We start from the raw sequence: 15,850 nt of genomic DNA on the forward strand, positions 1-15,850 counted from the left end.
CCTTAAGACCAGTTTAGCTTTACCTTGAGGTGGGAACACATTGAATAGCACCTAGAGAAGAAGCTGGGGAAATGAAGAAGCTGTTACCTTCCACCATGTCATTTTCGGGAAGTAAAGAAGAGGTCAGAGTGACAGTTGCTGCCTGGCCCACACAAACAAATGACGCTGCTCCTGCCACTCATAGAAATCCTTGGATTTATCAGGAAAGAACTTCATGACTAGACGTCATCAACCTTTATGATCAACTGCCTGAATGTACACTTTTGCTGCAACCTTTAATATGTTATCAGCACTTAAGTCTTCACAGCTTTCACAAGCAGGAGATTTCTGACAGACTTGTTGTTTTTCTACGTGAAGCCATTATCAGCTCCAGTCAGCAATTTGTGCAAGCTCTACATGGTCAAGCTCCCAACTACATTACAGCTATGTCAGTCCCTCATGAGTCGCAGGGCAGCTTGAAATTCTCAGGCAGGGGTCTCCTACTTGTTCCAGCCAATTGCTTGGTTACCACAGGTGGCCTTTTTTATATGGGCCCCTCAGCTATGAACTACATATTTGAGCATATCTGGTTATAAACACACCAGTATCTTTTAAGTGACTTTTTAAAACTCACCTTCATCTGATGGTCCTCCTGGTTTGTTTTAGGGTGAATGTTTGAAGGCACAGATCACACTGATGTGTTTTATTTTTCATATTTCATTAACTGTCTTCTTTTGTTGTCTTGTGACATTTTCATCGTTTTACTCTGCTTCCTCTTCGGTTTTTAAGTTTATATTTTATTAAAAGGTAAATGCTGGAAAATGAATTAAACGTTGTGTTTAGTGCTACCATGCATGTCCCTGACACGCGCACAGGACAGCATCTTTCATGAATTACACCCCAAAGCACTGTGAAATCTGATAAAGTTCCATCCATCCATTGATGCCCCTCCCAAGGGCAAAAGAACATCCATAACAAGATTAGGAATGATCCAGCACATCATAATTCATACAGAGCACTGCTGGACTACAACCTGGTCACGGGCTGTAGGTGACACTATCTGTGGCAAACCACAACAGACAAAGAAAGAAAAGGAGGATGATAAACTGAGGGTGGGGTTTGGGTCGTGCAGCATTGATACATTAGGTTAGGTCACAAACACAGAGTCGGGAAAACATAAAAAGGAGAGTGCAAATAAGACGCAGAATTGTTAACATGGGAGATGGTAAAAATAAAACAGGGGAAACAACATCAAAGTAGAACAGAAGCCTAGAGCATACTTTTTCTGTTTTTTCCCCTCCTGCGTAAAATGCACTGAGCCGTTCTCTGTGTGACCCATTCAGTAAAGCTTTGTTCCTCTGACATCCAAGGCCAGAGTCCAAGTAATCTCCAATACAGCAGAAACTAGAGAGACCAGAGGTCTGAATATAATGGGATCAATGGCCGTGTTAGGGTTTAAGATCCGTCCTTGATGCTGCTTGCTGTGCCATTACTGTTAGTCTAAACCCCGACCAGCTCTCAGCACATTGGCTTTGACTTTCGTCTTTTCACCAGGTTCCTTCATTATGCCCTGTACTCTCTTCTGAGAAGGTCGTGTGGGATTTCAGACTCAATCTCTGAGGGTGCAATTTCCCCCGACTGTATATTTGCTGTTGTCTGCAATAACCTTCGGCACAAATAAATAAGTAAATAAATAAATTAAGTGCTAAATTGAGGAAAGAGTGGAGGTCTGGCCATTGGCCTTAAAGGCACATTAGTGCTGTCATTTCCCTGATGTCTGGTCTCTCTCTGAGAAAAAACAGCTCACAAATGTAAAATTGGCCCATCATGCAGTGAAATTGTTCGCAGAGCAATGAGAGCTTTCAGGAGAAGACACTGCAATCACAGACATAAACGCCTTGTCGCTAACACTAGACGTTAATGTGTTTATTATCCATAAGCAAATGACAAATAAAAGTTCTTCTGTGATTCTCTGGTGTGTTTTTTTTGCCTCTCTGACCTTGGAGCCTGGAGTTTTATAAAAAAACATAGAGGCTTTGATAGGAAACCCACTGAGAGGATAGACAAGTCCCCTTCCTAATGGAACATACATTTATCTTGTTTTCTACTGCAGCTGGTCTCTGAGACTTAACAAACATAATTTTGTTGTATGCCTACAATGACAATTAAACTGTCTCTCATACAGGGACAAAGCAATAATAAGACATCATAGAGACTTTATCTACTTACAGCAATGACATGCAATGACAGCATCCCTCCCAGGAGGGCGAGGCTGACTTAATACTCAAAAAGAAAAGCACCACCACAGTTTCCACTAAACATGCAGAAGTAATATCTCCAAAGCATTAAAGGTGCTTGCTTTTTTTTTTATTGATGTTTTACTCCATGAGTGAGAAATCACACATAAACCCTATTTATTTAAAACGTATCATAATTTACTGTTACAGCCCTCTGAATGTAACATCTGCTCAACTGTGTTGAAGGAATTCTATTAAACTGATAAATTAAATAAAGCTGCTATAAGCAAAACTTTTTTTATCAACAAAGGATAAAATCAGTGTGTAATCAATCTTCTTATTTGACTTTCAGTAACAAAGCGAATAAGCACAGTCCCCAATATTATTATAGAATAAAATTTAAATTTAAATACTCAATATTAGCCAGTGTTGTGTTTACAGTTTCTTTCTGCTGCCCTAAATAAATAAATGAGCAGTTAAAGCAGATTTTAATTCCATTTAATTTAGCAGAAAAACAGATGAATGCAGGATGATACAAAAGCAACAAATCTGCATTCAAATCTTGGATGTCTCTTTGCAGCCAAAGACCCTCACATACAGTAAATCAAAGACAAATGGCACATTTACATTTAAAAAAAAAATCAGAATCTGACATTTACGCCAACGGATCACATGCCTCTTCACAGACACACGCACCATGATGTTAGACAAGCGAAAACATCAGCGTTGGCTGCAAAGGAGCCTTCTCCATTGCAGCTGGATCAATAGAGCAGCCTACCAGCTTTGCATCAGGTCATGAAGGACTGGCAGGTTTTACTTTGCCAAGGTTGACATGCCACCTCGAGTGCGGAACCTAATCTCATTTTCACCCCCTACTCAGTCTATCATTCACAGCTCCACCTCCGTCATACTCATTCTCTCCCATTCATATCATTTTTCATTATCACCGCTGTCATCCATCAAGCAGCGTCTCTCTCTCTCTCTCCCTCCAACAAGCTTAAAATATTCAAAGCAGTGCACAGTAGGTATTGACATTTTCTGTTCTTTGAAACAATCTGCCCCTCTGGCTGTGGTATTTTTCATTGACCAAAGATCAATATCAAATGACATCTCCTCTGTCATTCACTTCTAAATGTTAATAATGGAACAGTATTCACTTCATCAACTTATTGCTTTTCATCTGCCCACGGTCTATCCAATTTGGAGGACTTTAAAGCATTCTTAGTCATCTATGCCCCATGTCCTCATTTCACAACTTCATTGTTCTCCAAAGTCCTGATTTAAAATGCAAAAAACAGACCAAAAGGTGACAGGAAGTAAAGTATTGAATTAGACTGTACGGCACCACAGGGCACTCTTAACCTTTCTCCCACTGTTTTTCCTTTGTCTACACTCCTAACAACTCATCCTCAATTTCTCCTCTTAACTCCATCTTATCCTCTCATTTTGAGCTGTGACTGGTTTCTCTGCAGGTCTTTATCGCCTCAAGTAGAGGGACCGGTAGACCATTACCCACACCTCTGGGGACAACCTGGTGCACACAGAGTAGAAATGGAGAGTGAAAGAGTGGGGGGCCAGCTCAGGACTGATGTTCGAGCAGAAAGTAAATGAAATACAAGTGGTGCTATTGTGGAAGAAGGTTGTGCCTCCCGGCGTTTGGGGAAGATAAGGCAACGTCAGCAAGTGTTGTTGTCTTCTTTCCGAGGAGAGGGAGGAGAAGGAAAGGTACATTTTCTCAACAGTCTGCTTGCGCTGACCTTTTGAATTGTCCTCCGGGCCGTTAGGGATCAACTGCCAAATTTGTCCAGGAGAGAGGCAGAGGAGTGGACACATGAGAAAAAAGGAGGAGGGAAAAGGACGATGAACACTTTTTATATGTCTCAGTCTATTTGTCTTAGCGCATTGCAACCACAGAAAAGGCTCTCAGTTGTTCTGTGACTGTGCAGAGGAAGAAGAGAGGTGCACACACTGATGGTGGCTGCCAATCACAATTTCCAAAAAACACTCCCATTATTCTGGGATGTTTTCAAAATAACTCCCTCGTTCACTCATTCCCTACGCATACAGTAGCAGACACTCTGTAGTTCACACTTTAGTGCAGTAAATTCAGATTTTACACACTTCACAGTGAATCGTTGTTATTTTCTGCCATCACTGACACTAACAGCTATAATGTCACATGCCTGTGATTAGCACTGCATCCTCAAAGCTTGAAAGTGTGCTCATCAGTACAATCACCCACTGTAGTCCTGAATACACTCAGCAAAGCATGGCACATGGCTGACTAACCATGCTGTTAATTAAACCATATGCAAGTCCTGATAATAACAAATAATCTTTGGAAATAACAGAGGGATTACTTATTTCTAAGTCGAAGACAAACCAACACAGACATGATTCAATTCAATGAATTAACACAATTATTTCCTGGGCAGGGACGAGTGACTGTCACACCAGCTGTCCATCCGAAACCACAGCCAGACAGACAGAGGTTGTGTCTGTTGCAGTCCTGGAAAAAAAAAAAAAAAAAAAAAAAAAAAAAAAAAAAAAACCTAAAGAAAATCCTTCGCACACTGGACCAGATCTTGACCATATGACTGAAATTAGTGAGTCATTAAAAGGGATTAGTTCAGCCTTAACTGCCAGAAATGCAAATGAATAGAATAATTGCAAATTTGTCTTTTAATGTATTCTGGACGGTTAAAATTCATAAGATTCCCTCAAAACGGAGCAGTTAGACACTGATAAACTGGAACTGGAGCTGTTTGGAGTGATTTGTGGAGAAGGTCTTGCAGCAGAGGTACTCCACCTACAGAAGCCCAGAATATTGTGCAGCACACAATGGGCCACTTGTAATATTCGGTTAAATTGAGTATATCTCACAGTGAAAATAAAATAAGACTTGGATAATCAGTGTTCAGAGTTTGACAGTGTGATTCAACAAATTTAACAAATACTGTACATCAGGGAGTTCATACCTGATTTCCGTCTCCTTGCTGAGTTTACAGGGGCTTGCTACAAGCAGCATCCACTTACACACAGCAGCATTTTGATACACAATGTGCTCCATATCAGTGCGTGTGTTTGTGTGTTTGCACACCTGACAACGAGGATAAGATCACCCCTGGGGCTCTAAAGGTTGGTCGGGGATGTAATCAACCATGTGGTCAGGCTATAACCTCTATCACAGACAGACAAACTAGATAACCAGGAGGCCCTAATTAATTTTGTCTCCATTCGGTCTGTAAGAAAAAAAAAAAAGTATCTCACCAATGAGCCATGTATCACCATTAGCAGCCTGGTCAAAGTGCAAGCCCACACTGCTGTTCTGCAGAATGAACATGTCATAGAGGCCTCCAGGCCTGCAAGAAATTGTATACAGCAGATTGAGTCTGGCATTATAAATGAACTGCAAGATAGTCAGGAGGGAAGTGTTCATAACTGAGATATGGAGGGACTATCTATATAAGAGAAAGCATTTTGATGTGCATGTTCATTGTTCCAATGGCACTTTGCAGGACAGCAATCACCTGCAAGTGTCTCTCTAATTCGCATCTGTGCTATGCTACGATAAGGGAATTTGATGCATCGTGGTGCGTAGCCGACAGACGGCTGGCTGTGCTGTGATATGCCGGACTGGTCAGCTGCATCCCTCTGGAACTTACTGGAGGCCGGGAAGCTGAGAAAGGACACAGTCTGAACATGTGGAGAAAGAGGCTGAGACCTTGTCGTCGTTCTGCTCAATCTGTGGCTCCAGGGGTGTTGCAGAAATCCATAAACCTTGTCCCCCCCCCCAGCACTCAGCAGCCCTTTATCAGCCAGTCATCACCCTCAGAGAACACATCACATGGCTCTGAAAGACACGCTTTCTCCCTATAACACAATTAGCCTGGGGCTTTCATAACAGCAAATACAATACTGATAAGTGCTGCGCTTCATTCTGGGTGCATAGGTCTTTTTATATCGCCATCCATCACGATCAATAGACATGGTATTCTCTCCATTAGGTAAGTGAAATATATGTATCAGTTAAATTGCTCAAATATAATGATAGCCTGTTTAGGCTTAAAACTATATCAAGGCACAGTCTGTAGTCAAGAAGCTCCATAACCACTTAACTTTGTGAAATGTGTCATCCCAGATACACAGAATTAAACTTCTATCGTCTCTTTTAGTTTTTGTCCTCACAAAAAACAACAAGCACAGAGACTCTATTCATGCTTAAAAAAAAAAAAAAGAAAGAAAAAGGAATAGGAATGCTGAAATGTTTGGAGACATTTGTGAATTGATATTCGCATAATATCAAATTATATGCATGTTAGAGTAATTGCAGAGCATATGTTCAGATGTAACTCAGGTGCAACATTACGGCTCGAGACAATACACATATGGCTCTGCAAGGCTGTCCTACATTTAACGCCTACAGGGCATTCACACATTCCTCTGTAAAGCTTGGCCGTTTAGTTTCACTGCAGCATCCAGGCCTTGAGGGCTTCATCCCAGTTAGCTGCTCCCCTGAGCCACACTGGCTGGACGGAGGAGAGAAAACGCATTATCCTCTGTCATGACAGTGCAACTATATGCTGAACTGAATATCCCGTGTTTCCTTAATTGTTGAATGAGTATAAGTTTAATGCTCCACGTGCAGATCCGTCTGACCTTTCTCTGCTGGGATACTTAAGAACTTATCTTGGCCTGAGCCTTGACCTACTCTTTGTCCTGCCTCTCAACAGCCCAGGAGGAGGATAAAATAGAATGAATTAATGGGGCTCCAATAATTCATTACCTATATGCTGCTTCTAACTGAAGAGCTAAATTTAACATTGCTGCAATGGAAAGACGACTTGCCTGATGTGTTTCCTCCTCTTTTTCTGAAATATTTAGGGCTAATTTTCAGCCCCTAAAGCACTAAAAATTATTAAAAAGGTAAAGAAAATGAATGAGTGAATAAATAAATTAATTAATGAAGGGATATTTCTCTCTTTTGCAGGATGGCACTGCAAATTATACCAGGTAATGAGACCTGAAACTGATTTTTTTTTCTCACAGGCTGCAGGAGAGAGGCAGAGCAGCTTTGTGTCTGCGACATTCAGAGCAGTAGAAGACAACCTAGCGATCCAGGCTAGTTTTCTGATTAGATTTTCATTAGCTCCTTGTTATCAATGACTGATCCCATTAACATGTCAGCGTGGCGACATGGCCCTGTGGTAAAGTGAGAGGCTTCCAGGGATGGAGGGGGCAACTGCATAATAACACGATGGTTTGGTCATCTGTCTTGACACAAAGCTAATGAGCTAGTCACGAGAGGAAATGAATGGCAGTCGGCAAATGCGGACATGCATAAGAATTATTTATTGTATGACAGGCAAACAGAATTGTCATGCTGCGTGCACTTGAAAGATATTTGTCGTTTCTAAAGCTGCACTCAAAGTCAACATTGTAGTGATTTAATTGTGTGGCTGTAGGCACACTATATCCCAGGATGTTAGAGTCAACAGTGATAAATCAGCATAATAAGCCATTCAAGCAAAAACAACCCTACATACGATCCGCTCGTTTTCTCTGCTCACGCAAACACACACACACACACAAACACACAAATACACCTAATCTTGAAATTCGTGTCACAGCGTTGTCAACAGCTGCAGCTTAAATGGCCTTCAGCATGCTTTTTAGTAATTACTCGGCTTGTTTTAAAGAGCCTTCACCAGTGCCATCAGCAAAGTTGTCCACCCACACTATCCCTCCCAAAACACTTAGGTCCCAATAAACTCTGCCAGCTTTTTCCCTGGTGGATGTTAACACAGTTACAGTGCTCCAACAATGACAAAGCATCTCTGCAGCTCTGCAGATTTGTATTGAAGGGGCACATCGCCATATCCACCAACATTGTGTAGCATTTATTTAGTTGTACCGACTGAATGAACAGCGTGAACAATAGCATTGCCACGTGGCGGCATGGGGCTGTATTGGAAGAGAGATTGCGTCCACTGCGTCACAGGAGAACTTTAGAGGCTGATGGATGGACAGGTGCCAAGCTCAGCCCAAGACGAGGCCACAGTCTAGAGTCGGATAGATAAATCTGAGTGAGACACTGATAGGCTGCAGAGCCATCATAATGACAGGCAGGCTGGAGCCAAAGGCAGGAGGCTGCAGTTCCGCCCATCCCAGAGGTGTAATGTGCTTGTGATTAACTGTCAATCCCCTCCTGTTTGGTCCGCAGACGTTCTATCTCAGTGAGAACCACTCATCATTGTGACAGCTACTGTAGCCCTGACCTTGGCCTCTACCAAGAATGCAGAAGGCATTTTCTTAGGAATTTACAGAGATGTAAGCAATTAGTACAGAATAATTATACATTAGTTTCGTTGTTTTTATCCGAGAAACAGGTCTGTATTTCAGTTTGTTGAATGACTACAGAGGTTGCATGCTTTGTGACATTTTGCTTTTCTTGCATTTTTTTTCTAACTTTTTTCAAAATTTATTTTTGCAATATTTGGATTTTTTTCAAACTACCAGAGATTTCCACAAATTTTTTCATGCACAAATTGAAAATGCACACAAAAACAAGTGGAAGTAAACAGGTCATGACTGTGGCTGAGTTTACCTCTCAAAAACACCTCTTCAAAAACAAGTGTCAAGGTAACTCTTGACAATCCACAAACCTCTTTGGCAACCATTTTCATTGGAACAACTTTGTACTGAAGGTAGTCCTTATAAAAAAACTGTTGACAAGAGTATAGTGGGGAAGTCACAAGGATGCTATCTAAACCAGGCTACACATTTGTTGCTGTTACTTTTTTTTTTTTAACATTTGTTTTTCATCACGGTGGACTCCACCATCAGAATTCTGTTTTCCTCTGTTGTTTGGAGGTGAAGGCATTTGGTTTGTAAAACACATATGTACGTTTCTGCACTTTCTTGTCTGGGTACTGAGTCCAAACCTGTAACTGCTCCCCAAGGACTTGAAATACTTCAAAATGTTAAAGTACGAGCCTGTTTCAAGCCCTAATGGTTCTCTTTGTCAAGTATCAAGACTAGGGTGGAAGAAGAAATATCATTATCTCCCAATCTGAGCATATAAAACCAAAACATGCCAGTGAGCCTTTGTTACTCTCACCTAAACAGAAAAGCAGCCATCAGGAGCAATTAAATACATCTTTGCTTTTCCTTCTATGACTCTGCTGTGACAAAGGCCTATTAAGTTACACTTTACGGATCCTCATAGGGAAATGTGTCCCATGTATGTGACCCATACTAACCAGTGGGTAGCATCACTCCTCATACCCGACATGTATTTTGGTGTGTGGCATGAGGCCCACGCTGACAATGCTCAGATTGGAGCTGAAATGACAGCAGCTCTAACCACAAACGGTATATGGTGCCAGCGAAGAACAACTGGTTAGAAAATATGTGCCTGCATCTGCAAAGAGCGAAGAACTCACTGGAGTATTCTTGAGATGTTTTATGCAAATTAATGGATGCAGCATCATAAGCGCTGCTCAGTGACTGTGCTTGTCAGTTGATGAGAAATGCCTGTTAGAAAAAAAAAACACCTTCTGTGAGTCTGCATGGTTTTGTGGCATCATAATGAAACACTATGGAAACAGTGACGACTAATTACACAACTATGTTTAAAACAATGAATGCTACACTTGTTTTCACAGGTAACATATATATGTATATACACACACATATATATATATACATATACTGTATATATACATAGAAGCCAAACATGATTTTTCCACAGATGTCCTTTGTATTGACGTCCATCTCTGGACACAAAATGCCATCATCCGTTGTCAGCTCTCACTGATCTCCACTGCTGAAAAATCACATTTGAATACAACAGAAAAGCTGAGCCAGTATAGACACACTTTTTTTCACCATGAAAGTGGTTCCTGTTTTCCAAAGCTTGGCAGAAAGTGTGCTTTTCTTCCTCTGTTTTTGTTTAACCTCCCATCGATTACCACCTCTGCTGGCTGCGAGCAGAGTGATTTTTTTTTCTGGCCCTCTTTGTGGTGCCTGTCTGTGGTGTGACATCCTTCTCTTGACAAAGAGACTAGGAGAGGGGAAGAAAAACCTTCAGAGAAAAAAAAAACAGAAAAAAAGACAGGAATGCAGCAAGGCTGCAAAGCCAAATACTCACTGAGCCTTTGTTTTCAACACACCGCCTTAGGTACGCAACTATGCACGGTAAAAACAATGAGGAGTGATTAAACTAGACACAGGGAAAACAAATTTGGACTCGATATTCTCCTTTCTCTCTCTCTTGGTTTCTCCTCCTTTTGCTGCTTTCCTTCCTGTTTTATTTCTTTAATATCCCTTTCCCAAGATTAAATTCTGTTTTTCCGTCTTATTCTCTTCTTCTCTTCTATAAGTGTACCTTGAGGGAATTAATTAAAGTTGGTCACAGATGATGGGCTAGGCAGGGTCCAGTATTGGGAGGTTTGTCTTCCCGCATGTTACCACCCTCTTGGACTGGAGCTATAGCTGAATATACATTCAATGCATGGTGAAACAAACAGTTATTTACTTAATCTGCATTTTGATGATACAGTGTGTCCTTGTAAATGGCCCGTGGAGAAATAAGAAAACAATCACTTCTGAACATCAGCATATTGCATTCCTCTGGTACTGCCAGTATTCTGAGGATCCATTTTCTGTTGTCAGCATGCCATGTGGGAATTTCATGCACGCAAAGTTTTCAAAGTGATACATTTACAGAACGTTGGTATAGCCATCTCCAGCATTTCTGGAAAGGCACTGTGGTTTTTTTTTTTTTTTTTTCAAAGCTCGCTTTAAAATAATCAATAAATCACAGCACACAAAACCTTTTTTTTTTCTCCCAGACTCTCCTAGTTTTTAAATCTCTACAGACAAGTCAGACTCTACTTCTACTTGTTGTCTGCCAGGGCTTTTATCTGCACCTCTTGCTTAAAAAGGATCAGAAACTGTCAACTGCCAAACTCTGAAGAGGAGCCGCATGGCCATTAGGCAGCCATGGAGACTACTGTGCTCGCTTTCAGAGGGTTTGCGAGAGAGCAGCTCTGAAAAGCCCTGCCAAGCCCCAGCCTAAGGGAGCTCCTGCAAGCTCAGGGCCCTATTTCTGCTTCTACATCCAGGCTGCGCTCATCAGCCAGTCTGTCTGCAGTCAACAATAGAGCCAGATGGACAGAGACCGAAGGATCCACCGGCTGGCTCTACGGTTCATGCCGCCAAGAAGTATAGTGCTCAGAAATAACTTTGTTAAGCCATGAAGACCTTAGTTCACCAGGTTTGGATAAGTGCACAAGCGGAGATCTACCTGGTGCTCAAAGAGTCTGTTTGTAACTTCTTTTCAACCAGAGGAGTTTTGCTGAGCATGCATGTGCTTTTTCCAGAACATGAACACACACGTGTACTTCTTTAGTTTCACACCATGACCCTTATTCACACCTGGAGGCTGCGTGGTACAACCACAGTCCACTGTGGACCAAATCCCCACTTGGTCCAGCTGAGGAGAGCTGTATTCCCCATCCAGATACTCTCAGCCTGTCTGGGGACTTCCTCACCACAAGGACATTTCCAGGACTTCTCCAGGACATTGATCAAACTATCTTACGAAAAGTGTTTCCTTATCCAATTTGTGGGTGTAAGGACAGAGGGTGGTGTATGCTATACAGATTGTAAAGCCCCCTGAGGGAAATTTGTGATATTGGGCTATATTAATAAAACTGACTTGCCATGACTGTCTGCTATACTATTTCATGCAGACACAGAGCTAATGTGGTAACTGTCAGAGAAGTAAGGCAGAGATTCGGCACACATGCCATGACAACAGATTTGTATTTCCTCAAGGGTTTTGTACCATATGGTCACGTATCACTTTATTTCCACTCAGTGCATAATAACCTACAACTATACACAGCCCGGGCAAACCCTCAGTTAAACTGCCCCTTATCACAATTTGACCACAGGTTCTGTTAGATTTTCAGCTCACATAGTGCGCTTACCATTGATCCCTCTGCTAAGTTCTGCTCGGCTTTAGCTTGACTTTGTAATCAAAAAATAGCACCAGTCCCAAAGTGGATGGCTTACAAATAACCCAAACAAAGTTTCTCAACCATCTGCTTGCTGGTGAGCGTTGCGTTTAAAGAGCCAGAGGTCTTGTGAGACCAAATGCCAAGCACTCCCAGAACAAAGACAGCGGAGTGTACATTTCTGTACGGCACTACGATCTGCCGAGCCTCTCAGGGCACAAGGTCTCCATGAGATGAAGCTGAGCACAGCCGCGGGGAACAGAGACAGAGAGAGAGAGAGAGAGAGAGAAAAAAAGTAGGAGCCCAAAAAGCCAGCAGCATTAGAGACGAGCCTTTGAACTGAGGAGTGGGCTAAACCTTCACGCTTAAGACGTCAGACGGTGGATTTACAGCTGCACTGTAAACAACCAGGCCTGGGCTGTGCATGTGTCCATCCACTTGCACATATATACATTAATAATAACTGCTTCAGGGTATTATTCTAACACAAGCTGTATAGACACATAGTCGCATATACACACACGCACAGACCCAGTAATTATACTGTATCAACACATGCGCTTATATGTTGCTGCTGATTTAAGCCTCGCCTTATTTGCCTCGTCTTTGAAGTGTTCTTCTGCTCCTCTTGGTAGTGTAAGCAGGTTCGACCCGCTAAAGCCCGTGGAAACAGGATTAGTCTAGCCCCACTTCCTAATTAATTGTCGGGATGTTTGGCTAATAAATCTTGGTTATCTGGTCCTCTAATCGTAGCAGGAGATAGCACGACTCTGACCCCGCCGCTGGAATTTTTAATAGTCTGTGCTTTTTGTAATCAAGCTCCGAGAAATGTGGAGGGAATATCTGCTTTATTTTTCTCCTCTCCTAATTCAATTAAAAAAGATAGGCCCAGTGCATTGTGGAAATTGTTGTGCATCGTTAGATTAGTCTCTAATTGGCTGGCTGTATTCTGCAGCAAGCTTGGCTGTGTGTGTTTGTTTAAGAACTTTTCTTGACACAGAGTAAGAGAGGACAGGATTATGAGGAGTGTCAGTAACTTGGCTAAAAAAAAAAAAAAAAAAAAAAAAAAAAAAAGAAAAGTAAAGTGAAAGATTGCAGAGCACCTGAAGTTCAACAGTATGGATAGTTTCAGTACATAATTTAGGGTACTCTAGATGGAGTGTCTTGACATACTAGCAGACATTTCAGTAAAAAAAAAAATAAAAAAAATAAAAAAAAATACAAAGACGCCCTCACACCCAGAGGCGTACATGCCTACAGCAATGAGCAAAGGCTGGGACAGCAGTAGCTGGTGTTCGGCTGCTCCTGCCCTGCCACAAACAGCTTGCCTCCCCAGGGAGTTGCTGCCGAGATCTTAGTCTAGCGCTGCGAGTGTGTTGCAGCATGACTGTGTGAGTGTAGACATTTATAATGCCCTAACTAGAGCTCAGGAAGAGAACTGCCATTTTATCTCATTCTCAATATCATGCTACAGCTGGCTGTGAAATAAAACTCAAAGAGTTCGGCAGGGATGGAATATTCTGAAGAATAAAAGAGCAGCAGGGAGCAGAGAGTGAGCAAATGAGTGAGAGATAAGCTGGGGAAGAGCGGAGATGTAGGTGCAAACGCTCAGTTTGAGGACTGCCTGAGAAATGGAAATGTGTGTGATAGAGCTGGGTTTTGCCACTGATTTCCCAAAATGATTCAATTTTAAGCCACAAGGTCCTGAGTCGATGGCATTTCTGATTAGATTCAATATTAGTTCAGCTGGAGATTTTTCAGATACAATACAAATTTTTCTTATACGAATGAGATTCTCATAGAACTAATTCTACTGCTAAATGAGTGCCTTATTAAAAATATGAATGTTTATATTAAGAATGGACTCCAAAGCAGTTGCATTGATGCACTTTAACACCACCAACACTTTACACATCTCAAGAAATAATGGGTAGCTAGGTAATGTGCGTTGCTAATGTACCTCAGTGCACCAGCTATATCGTGTGCTAACAGGTACGCACGACACACGTTAGCTTCTTCTTGCACATCTTGCATCTGACTTTGCTTTTGTCCAGCTCTTCTGTGTTTTTGTAGTTTTTAAATCTGAACTGGAACCACACATCTGCCTTTAGACTTGTCTGTGCCTTCAGCGGAGCCACGTCCGCCATGTTTTTGTCTCTCACGTGGCCAGATCTCGTTGAGCGAGAAGGATGGTCATATGAGGCTAACAGGGTTACAGCTTCAAACATCCACAGGAAAAGGCCATAGACTGTAAAAAGGCATGTATTAAAAGATCAATCTCAGGATTTTATGAAACGATATCAGATTATGCAAATGAAGATAGATTTGAATTAGAATTATTTCAACCCAGCTCTGTGTGTACGTGCATGTGCAGGGACAACTCCTCTGCTCTCAAAGAGGTCTCAAATAAATTTGGTTATGGGATGTGTAAATCCCGCAGACATTTGGGTGAGCGTTTTGCAGCCCGTGTGAGGGGCATCCAGCTGAAGACCACAGGCCGTCCCCGCCACCTCAAAAAGAACACATCAGAGGATGAGCAGAGCGGCGTGGCCTCCATGCAGAAATAACGTTCATGAGAAAAGGCTTTGAAATGCTATGTTTTCCCACAAGTTGGATTTTCAAATTCCCTGTTTTCTCTGCAATGAAAAACATTACAAGCAAAGCATATAAAAGAATATGAGTTTCCACTGAAGTTACGATTATGGCTTTTTCTATTGCTCCCTTTAGAGAGTGTGGCCCTTAGCAAGGTGACAAGGATGCAACCCACATAGCAGTGGGAGCTGGAACTTCATAATTGTACTGTCACAATAAAACTGATGCAGAGCTTCCAGATTTCAGTTTATGGCATCGCCTCAAAACTCACATAAAGTGACAAGGAGGCAACGCAGCTGATTCTCCAAGCATGGCCGCCTCATGTTTCCTTACATAAATCAGTTACTGTATATGCAAAATAGAAGTCAGCATACTGTGTGCATGCATGATGGTGCGCTTCCGAGTGCCCGTGCCAAAGCTCATTCGCACATGTGTTGCGCTTGTGTGGAGACAAATTACAGCGCGTGCCATCGTCCTCGCTCCCATCGTCTGATATTAGTATGTGAGCAAATGCTGTCAGACAGCTCCTTGTGGAGAACCCCCAGCAGTCATTAGCTGTAACAACCTGGGAGTGTTCCTCGGAGGGACAAGCTCTTCACTGCGATTACAAACAACTCAGAGAGAGCGGGGACCATGATGCCACAATCGAGCTACCTCGCCAGCGTCTCTGATGTTCTTTGTTATGCTGGAAATATTCTGGGTTTTAGGGTTTTTTGTTTTTTTTTTCCCAAAACAATTGAGAGGCTTCAAGCTGCGGCCAGCACAAGCCACATTTTGATCATGGTCGCAAAAGACAGCCGCAGTTTTATGCCATTCACACTCTATAATTGCAGTCAATATTTCTGAAGGTAGGAGGTACTGAACAGATTTGATGGAGGCAGTAAAAACAGTAATGACTGGGACTGTGAAAGAGGAATCGAATGTAGTAATCCTACAGATGCCATAAAAGCACACACGGCACTTCTCAAAACGAATATCTCTCATTTCAGATGCTGCTGTAACCTCTATTCTCTTTAT

At 42.0% G+C, this 15,850-nt stretch overlaps 1 protein-coding gene across 3 annotated transcripts in view; it reads right to left on the bottom strand.

Moving 5' to 3' along the window:
* The window catches only part of LOC111232882 (receptor-type tyrosine-protein phosphatase U), a 148,434-nt gene that overhangs the window by 74,893 nt on the left and 57,691 nt on the right, over positions 1-15,850 (bottom strand). The window lies entirely within an intron of this gene.

The sequence above is a fragment of the Seriola dumerili genome, unplaced genomic scaffold, assembly GCF_002260705.1.
Source record: "Seriola dumerili isolate Sdu_G_001 unplaced genomic scaffold, Sdu_1.0 BDQW01000341.1, whole genome shotgun sequence".
NCBI lineage: Eukaryota > Metazoa > Chordata > Actinopteri > Carangiformes > Carangidae > Seriola > Seriola dumerili.